Source organism: Coregonus clupeaformis, unplaced genomic scaffold (assembly GCF_020615455.1).
Source record: "Coregonus clupeaformis isolate EN_2021a unplaced genomic scaffold, ASM2061545v1 scaf0009, whole genome shotgun sequence".
Taxonomy (NCBI): domain Eukaryota; kingdom Metazoa; phylum Chordata; class Actinopteri; order Salmoniformes; family Salmonidae; genus Coregonus; species Coregonus clupeaformis.
The window spans coordinates 1,733,089-1,740,053 of NW_025533464.1; the positions used below are offsets into that span (position 1 = coordinate 1,733,089).

The 6,965-nt window shown below is 43.1% G+C and overlaps 1 non-coding gene across 1 annotated transcript; it reads left to right on the forward strand.

Annotated features, from left to right (window-relative positions):
* Positions 1-6,708: 6,708 nt before the first annotated feature.
* Positions 6,709-6,761, forward strand: LOC121576087. The gene has a single exon (XR_006002439.1). It is a non-coding gene; the product is annotated as a U7 small nuclear RNA (small nuclear RNA).
* The last annotated feature ends 204 nt before the right edge of the window (positions 6,762-6,965 follow it).

A 6,965-nucleotide genomic window follows, 5' to 3' on the forward strand; every position in this document is an offset into this window, starting at 1 on the left:
GGGGCTTTCATGTGTATTTAATTGCATCATAGTTTCAAATGCATTTATAAAGATTTATGGATTCATCGGGAGTACCTAGGTGGTTGCCTGGGGCAGAGGGACCGTGAGAGAATTTTACTGTCTTGATGGATGGATTTGGAACGAAGGTTGCCAGACAGTTTTTCGCTCTCACACTCCATAAAGATTTGTTCATATTTCATAGTAATGTATTCACACTTCATAAACAGTTATTCATATTTCATAGAAAGGTATATACACTCTAGAGAAGAATGTTTTTTGGTTTAATGTTAAAGATACTCAATAAGATAAATTGTTACTTGTCATAATCCTATTCTGTTTGGTTTCGAGACTTTTAGTTCGTCTCGAAGGGGGGAATGTAGTGTATTAGGATTATGTCTTTGTTAATGTTTTTCATGAAGAAATGGAATGTTGTTTATGTTAGGTCAAAAGTAGCCAGTTGTAGGGTGACGCCCCAGGGGAGACAGGTGATTGGACCGCAGAGGGAGCAACCCATATTTTTACATTGTTTATAAGTATATGCTGGAGGCACAGGAAAGCAGAGCAGCCATTACAATTCGAGGACACTGCTCTCCGGGGGATCTCTCCTGTAACTCATGCTGAAAGCTTGTGATATGAATAAAACTTATGATCAAAGGTTCAGTATGAGCGGACTCCTTTGTTTATCAGCAATAATTGCCAGCATTTACTCGATACGACACTAGAATGCAATTTGGCCCTAAACAGAGAGTACACCGTGGCAGAATACCTGACCACTGTGACTGGCCCAAACTTTAGGAAAGCTTTGACTATGTACAGACTCAGTGAGCATAGCCTTGCTATTGAGAAAGGCCGCTGTAGGCAGACCTGGCTCTCAAGAGAAGACAGGCTATGTGCACACTGCCCACAAAATGAGTTGGAAACTGAGCTGCACTTCCTAACTTCCTGCCAAATGTATGACCAAATTAGAGACACATACTTCCCTCAGATTACACAGATCCACAAAGAATTCGAAAACAAACCCAATTTTGATAAACTCCCTTATCTACAGGGTGAAATACCACAGTGTGCCATCACAGCAGCAAGATGTGTGACCTGTTGCCACAAGAAAAGGGCAACCAGTGAAGAACAAACACCATTGTAAGTACAACCCATATTTATGTTTATTTAACTTTAACCATTTGCAATATATATATATATATATATATATATATATATATATATATATATATATATATATATATACATAATATGACATTTGAAATGTCTTTATTCTTTTGGAACTTCTGAGTGTAATGTTTACTGTTAATATTTATTGTTTATTTCACTTTTGTTTACTATCTATTTCACTTGCTTTGGCAATGTTAGCATACGTTCCCATGCCAATAAAGCCCTTAAATTGAATTAAATTGAAATGGATCAAGAAAGTTTTAAACACAATAAAAAAAAAATTGGGCATGAAGTAATCTAAGATGTGAAGAAGGGAAGGAGGGATGAGGAGGGAGGGATGGAGGATGTATTGATGCTTTTATAGCAAATAACAGCGATCTGCTGCTATTCAGCCTCCAACCACAGGTCTGAGAAGATCAGAACAGGTCACGGGAGGCAAGACAAAGGAATGGCTCTGCATCTGTGTACGGCAGCAGTTTCCATAGCTCTGTAGCTCCAAGAGAAAACACATGGGTCTTTATTACTATTTTTCCCTGACCCTGTCCAAACTCCCTGTGTGTTCTTCTTCTCACATCTCCTCACACTCCCGCTCGCCTCAAAGCCTGGAACAAACACTATTAGAAACACACAAGGTTACAACCCTGCTTCCAGCTGGCACTGTCTACAGCAAGGCTGTGTTGGTTCTCTAACTGTGTAGCTACCTGAACATGCGAGGTCACAGTCGATTCAAAGAGGAGTTATGTGAAATGGCATTTCATTGATGTTTCATCTGAACGAACTAATGGGAACGGATGTTCTGACTAAGAGAGTGTCCTTCTCTGTACAGTTAGGGTGTTATTGTGTTAGTACTCTCTGTGGGAGTGAAGGGAGGCAGACAGTAAACCAGGCGTAAGGTTCAGGAGGGGAGCGAGAGAGAGGACGTGGAGGAGGAAGAAGAGAGGGAAGAGGAGAAAAGAAGGAGAGGAGAGATAAAGGAGGAGCAAAGTAACTCAGATCCTGAGCTGACCCAGAGCATAGTGCAATATTGATGTGATGGGTGAGAGACCACAAACATGCATTCACAAACACACACACACACACACAAACAAAAGTACCTGAGTGTGCAATCAAAGACTACCCACACATGTAGTCATTACTCTCAGATTGTAATTATACAAAGAACGTAGGAGCAAGGCAACTTTTATCTTCATTAACATGAAGAGGGGGGCGGCAGGTAGCTTAGCGGTTAAGAGCGTTGTGCCAGTAACCGAAAGGTCGCTGGTTCTAATCCCCGAGCCGACTAGGTGAAAAATCTGTCGATGTGCCCTTGAGCAAGGCACTTAACCCTAATTGCTCCTGTAAGTCGCTCTGGATAAGAGCGTCTGCTAAATGACTAAAATGTAAATGTAAGAGTCCCTTTGACTCTGTAACCAGCTCTGCTATTCTTCAGTTCACAGCAGATGGAATGAATCATGATAAATCACAGCTACCGCTCTAACCCTATGGCCCCTAAAAAACCAGTAGGACCTAGTAAGGTTGCATCCAAAATGGCATCCTATTCCCTTTATAGTACCATCATTTAGTAGTGCACCATAAAGGGAAAGTAGTGCACTATAAAGGGAATAGGGTGCCATTTGGGACGCAACCTAAGAGACCAGTAGGGACCCACAACTCCCAGCAGGGTGTGCCAGGCCACAGTGGTAGTCAGAGAGTGGAGAGGACTGAAGTCTGTTCCCATGTAAAGATCAAACCACTGACTCTGCAGGGGAGAGATGTTGAATATGGAGAGAGGAACTGCTGTGTGTGGTGTCTTCTTTACAATTGGAGCCTTTTAAAACATGCAGAGGATGAGACGAGTGTGTGTGTATGTTGAGTTGTGTTACCTCTCTTGGGAATCTTAGCACAGCTGGAAGTAAATTACAATTATAGTGTTTAACCGCACTTAGAGGCAGAAATACACTGCCGATCCCATGTATGTTATGGTACTTAAAACACACAGACATTTACATACACACACACCAATCAGTCGACTATAAAATACCGTGTTCTATTGATGGATGAATCCATCAACCTAGAGTGAAGTCATCTCTTAAAGGACATTGATTTTCAGTGTTGTACAGCACACAGACCATTAAATATGACTCTATAAGATATGAGTGACTGATCACAGAGAGAGAGAGAGAGAGAGAGAGAGAGAGAGAGAGAGAGAGAGAGAGAGCGCAAGAGACAGAGAGGGATGGAGGGAGAAAAAGAGCAAAGAGGAGTGGAGCAGAGAGATAAAGAGCAAAGCAAGAGAGGGACAGAAATATAGGGAGAGAAAGAGTGAGTGAGAGGGAAGAGAGATGCAAGCAAGACAGAGAGAGAGAGAGAGAAAGTAGAGGGGCACCTTGTTCCTGTGCTGTGCTGGTATGTAGTCTTGGCTTGCCTTGGTGCCCATTGGCCAGTTGACTGCTACGTCCTCTGGCTCGCTGGCTGGCAGGAGGCTGAGGTGGTCAAGGCACTCTGGGTGGCTTCTCTTCTGGCAAAGTGGAGTGTGTGTGTGTGTGTGTGTGTTTGTGTGTGTGCGCATGCGTGCGTGTGTGTGTGTGTCCGTGTATCCATGTGTACGGTGACTCATGCCACCTGCAGGGAGACAGAGCAGTGCCAGCCGCCAGGCCTGGAGAACATTACTCACCATCAGGACCCGTCTCTCTCTCTCTCACACACACACACACACGGACGCACACACACACACAGAGAGAGAGAGAGACAGAAACACTCTCACACGCACACACAAATTCAAAACTCCACTGCCAGTTTTTCATGACCCTTTGGAAAAGAAAATATACACTCATCCCATTGGTTCAGGTGCAGGACAGAAATAGCGCATGAAAAAGTGAATAACATCATCATCACTAATATGCTCCCCAACGCACAACTCAGAAGACATGGAAAATGTTTGGATCCCCACATAGACCCCTTTTCTTCTCTGTCTGTGTTGTGTCCCTGAAGAGAGGGATGGATTGAGGGATGAGATGGAGAGATGGAGCGGGACAGTGTAGTGTTGGCCAGGGGATGATGCACTGAGGGGAGAACACAACAGGAGGTCTACACAAAAGCATCTAGCCCTACTTTTCCACTACTGTATATGGCAATGAATAAAGATGAATAATAGTCTGAAAGGCCTACAGCTAAACAATGGTATTGTTCCATCCCACTGGGAACACACTGGTTGAATCAACGTTGTTTCCACGTCATTTCAATTAAATTGCGTTGAACCAACGTGGAATAGACGTTGAATGACGTCTGTGCCCAGTAGGATTGTTCTACATTTTGAACATTGATAAAACAAATAGAAATCATTTAGACCTTTATCATCAGACCTGAAGTCAGTAGAACCTGAGTATTATATAACCGGTCCGTTTTGTGGCTAGGACATTTGGCGTGTCACACAAACCACAGTAGCCTTTAGTGTGACAGTGAGTGAAGAGAGAAGAGTGATCTCTATCCGTCTATCCCTCCATTACCACCATCCCTCCATCCTTAAGCCCTTAAGCAGAGCTGTAGTTAAAACTCCCTAAAACTCTGTTAAGGCAGATAACATGTGTGAGGCGAGGATAACGTTGATATAATGTCATCTCTACAACTGACACCCAATGTTCTGTCCCGGGTGCTAACAAAACCCATCACACGGCATCAGACAGGGAGAGCTAGGCTAGGAGCTGTCTGTCAGAGCGCTTAAATCTCCTCTTAATCACACAGAGAGAGGCTCTTATTTAAAAAAAAAACATGTTAATGTAACAGCAGAGTTTAACAGAGAGAGCAGCAGTAGAGGTAGATGATGATTATTTGTGATTAAATGATTTCATCACTGTATTAGGGTATTAAGACAGCCATGACATAGATTACTTCTACATCCATTTTCATTCTGATTGGAAGTGATCCAAGGTCCCAAAATGGGAAAATGAGGAACATGAGGCAGGCTGGCTCTGATGCTGTGACAGCTGGATCAGCGGCGGTAACCACAGCTGGTGTACGCTGCTACCGCCACCTGCTGGCGATGTGGGGCATGGCTGTAGAGTATGCCCTCTCTCCTCTGAATCTCTTCCTTTCTCCTTTTTCTTTCTCTCTCTCTCATTCTATATTTATATCTCTCTCCCCGTTTTCTCCTATGTCTTAGCCCCTGGAGCTGTCAGTTTGAAGTCAAAGAGCGAGGGAGAGAGAGAAGAACATATAGAGAGAGAAACTGAGAGGCAGAGAGTTGTCTGCCATTAGATTATCACCCCTGGCCTCCCAGCACTCTCTATCAGAGAGGTTTGTGTTCAATCATGACGCCTCTGTTTGTCTCAATCATGACGCCTCGGTCTCAATCATGACGTCTCTGTCTCAATCATGACGTCTCTGTCTCAATCATGACGTCTCTGTCTCAATCATGACGTCTCCGTTTGTCTCAATCATGACACCTCTGTTTGTCCCTGATCCTGTGTGACTCCTCATCATGGTGCTCTGACCTAAAGACCCTGATACCATCTTCCTCCACTATCTATGTCTCAGACACAGACCAGGGTCTGAAGTTACAGCCTCAGAAAGAGAAGAGGAGAAAGGGGAAAGAAAATACATATAGAAGACAAACAACAACAACAACAACAACAGCGGAGAAACGAAACACAAAGTGGCTGCGAGTTCATTAATTAGCATTTTCAAATTGGACAAACTCAAGATGACAGCGTCGTGCTTGTCAAATCAGATCACGCCCTGGCGGTCGGAGAGAAGGAACGGGGATGAGAAGAGCGAGGGAGGGGAGGGAGGAAGAGGGAGAGCGCTCAGAGCTAAATGCCGCTCGCTGCAGCTGCTTGATGACTGGGCGCCAGCGGTTTCTTTCTCTCTCTCTCCCTCTTCTCCCTCTCATCTCCTCTGATTACTCTGGCCCGCCCTTCCGCTCTGTGCTGTCCCCTAGTGAATGTCACTGCTGTCTAAATAAGATGTGACAATTAAAACATCATCTTATCTTTAGGCTAAGAGGAAGAGAGGAGGAGAAGAGAGGAGGAGGGTGGATAGGGTCCCTGCTGGTCCCTGGTTGTAGGGCTACGACACCACAGGAGACCCACATGAAAATATATTACAGTTTACTATAGAATACTCCAGTACTTACTATAGTAGTAAAGTAACTTATTATGTAGTAAACTGTAGTATACTGTAGAATACTATACCACACACTGTAGTATCCCTGGTTCATATATAGTATTTACTATGGAATGTTGTAGTATACTGGAGAATACTATAGTAAAAACTACAGTATTATCAGCAAAAACACTCAGTAGTAAATACTACAGTAATGTCCACAAAAACATTACAGTCCGCAAAAACACAACAACAACAAAAATACTATAGTAAATACTACAGTATTTAATTTGCATATACCCTGCACATTTCCCTCCCCCATATCCCAATTTGTGCCATCCATAAATAAGAAAACTACATGCCAAGTATAGACCATATATTGTGTTCCCTACAGGTTATAGAAAAGAGCAGAAGCTCTGAACTCTGCGATCAGAACCCAGTCCTATAGACCTAAAGGTTATGGAAAATTTTCTTTTAGTATTTCTCCAGCAGGTTTCCTCAAGGAGAAAGCCCCCCCACCTCTATGTCAAAGATAATAGAACAAAAACACTATTGTAAATACTACAGTAATGTCCAAAAAAAACACTACAGTAAATACTACAGTATACTACAGTCCGCAGAAAAACTATAGTAAATAGTACAGTAATGTCTGCATAAACACTACAGTAAATACTACAGTATACTACAATCCACAGAAACACTACCAGATCAGGTACATG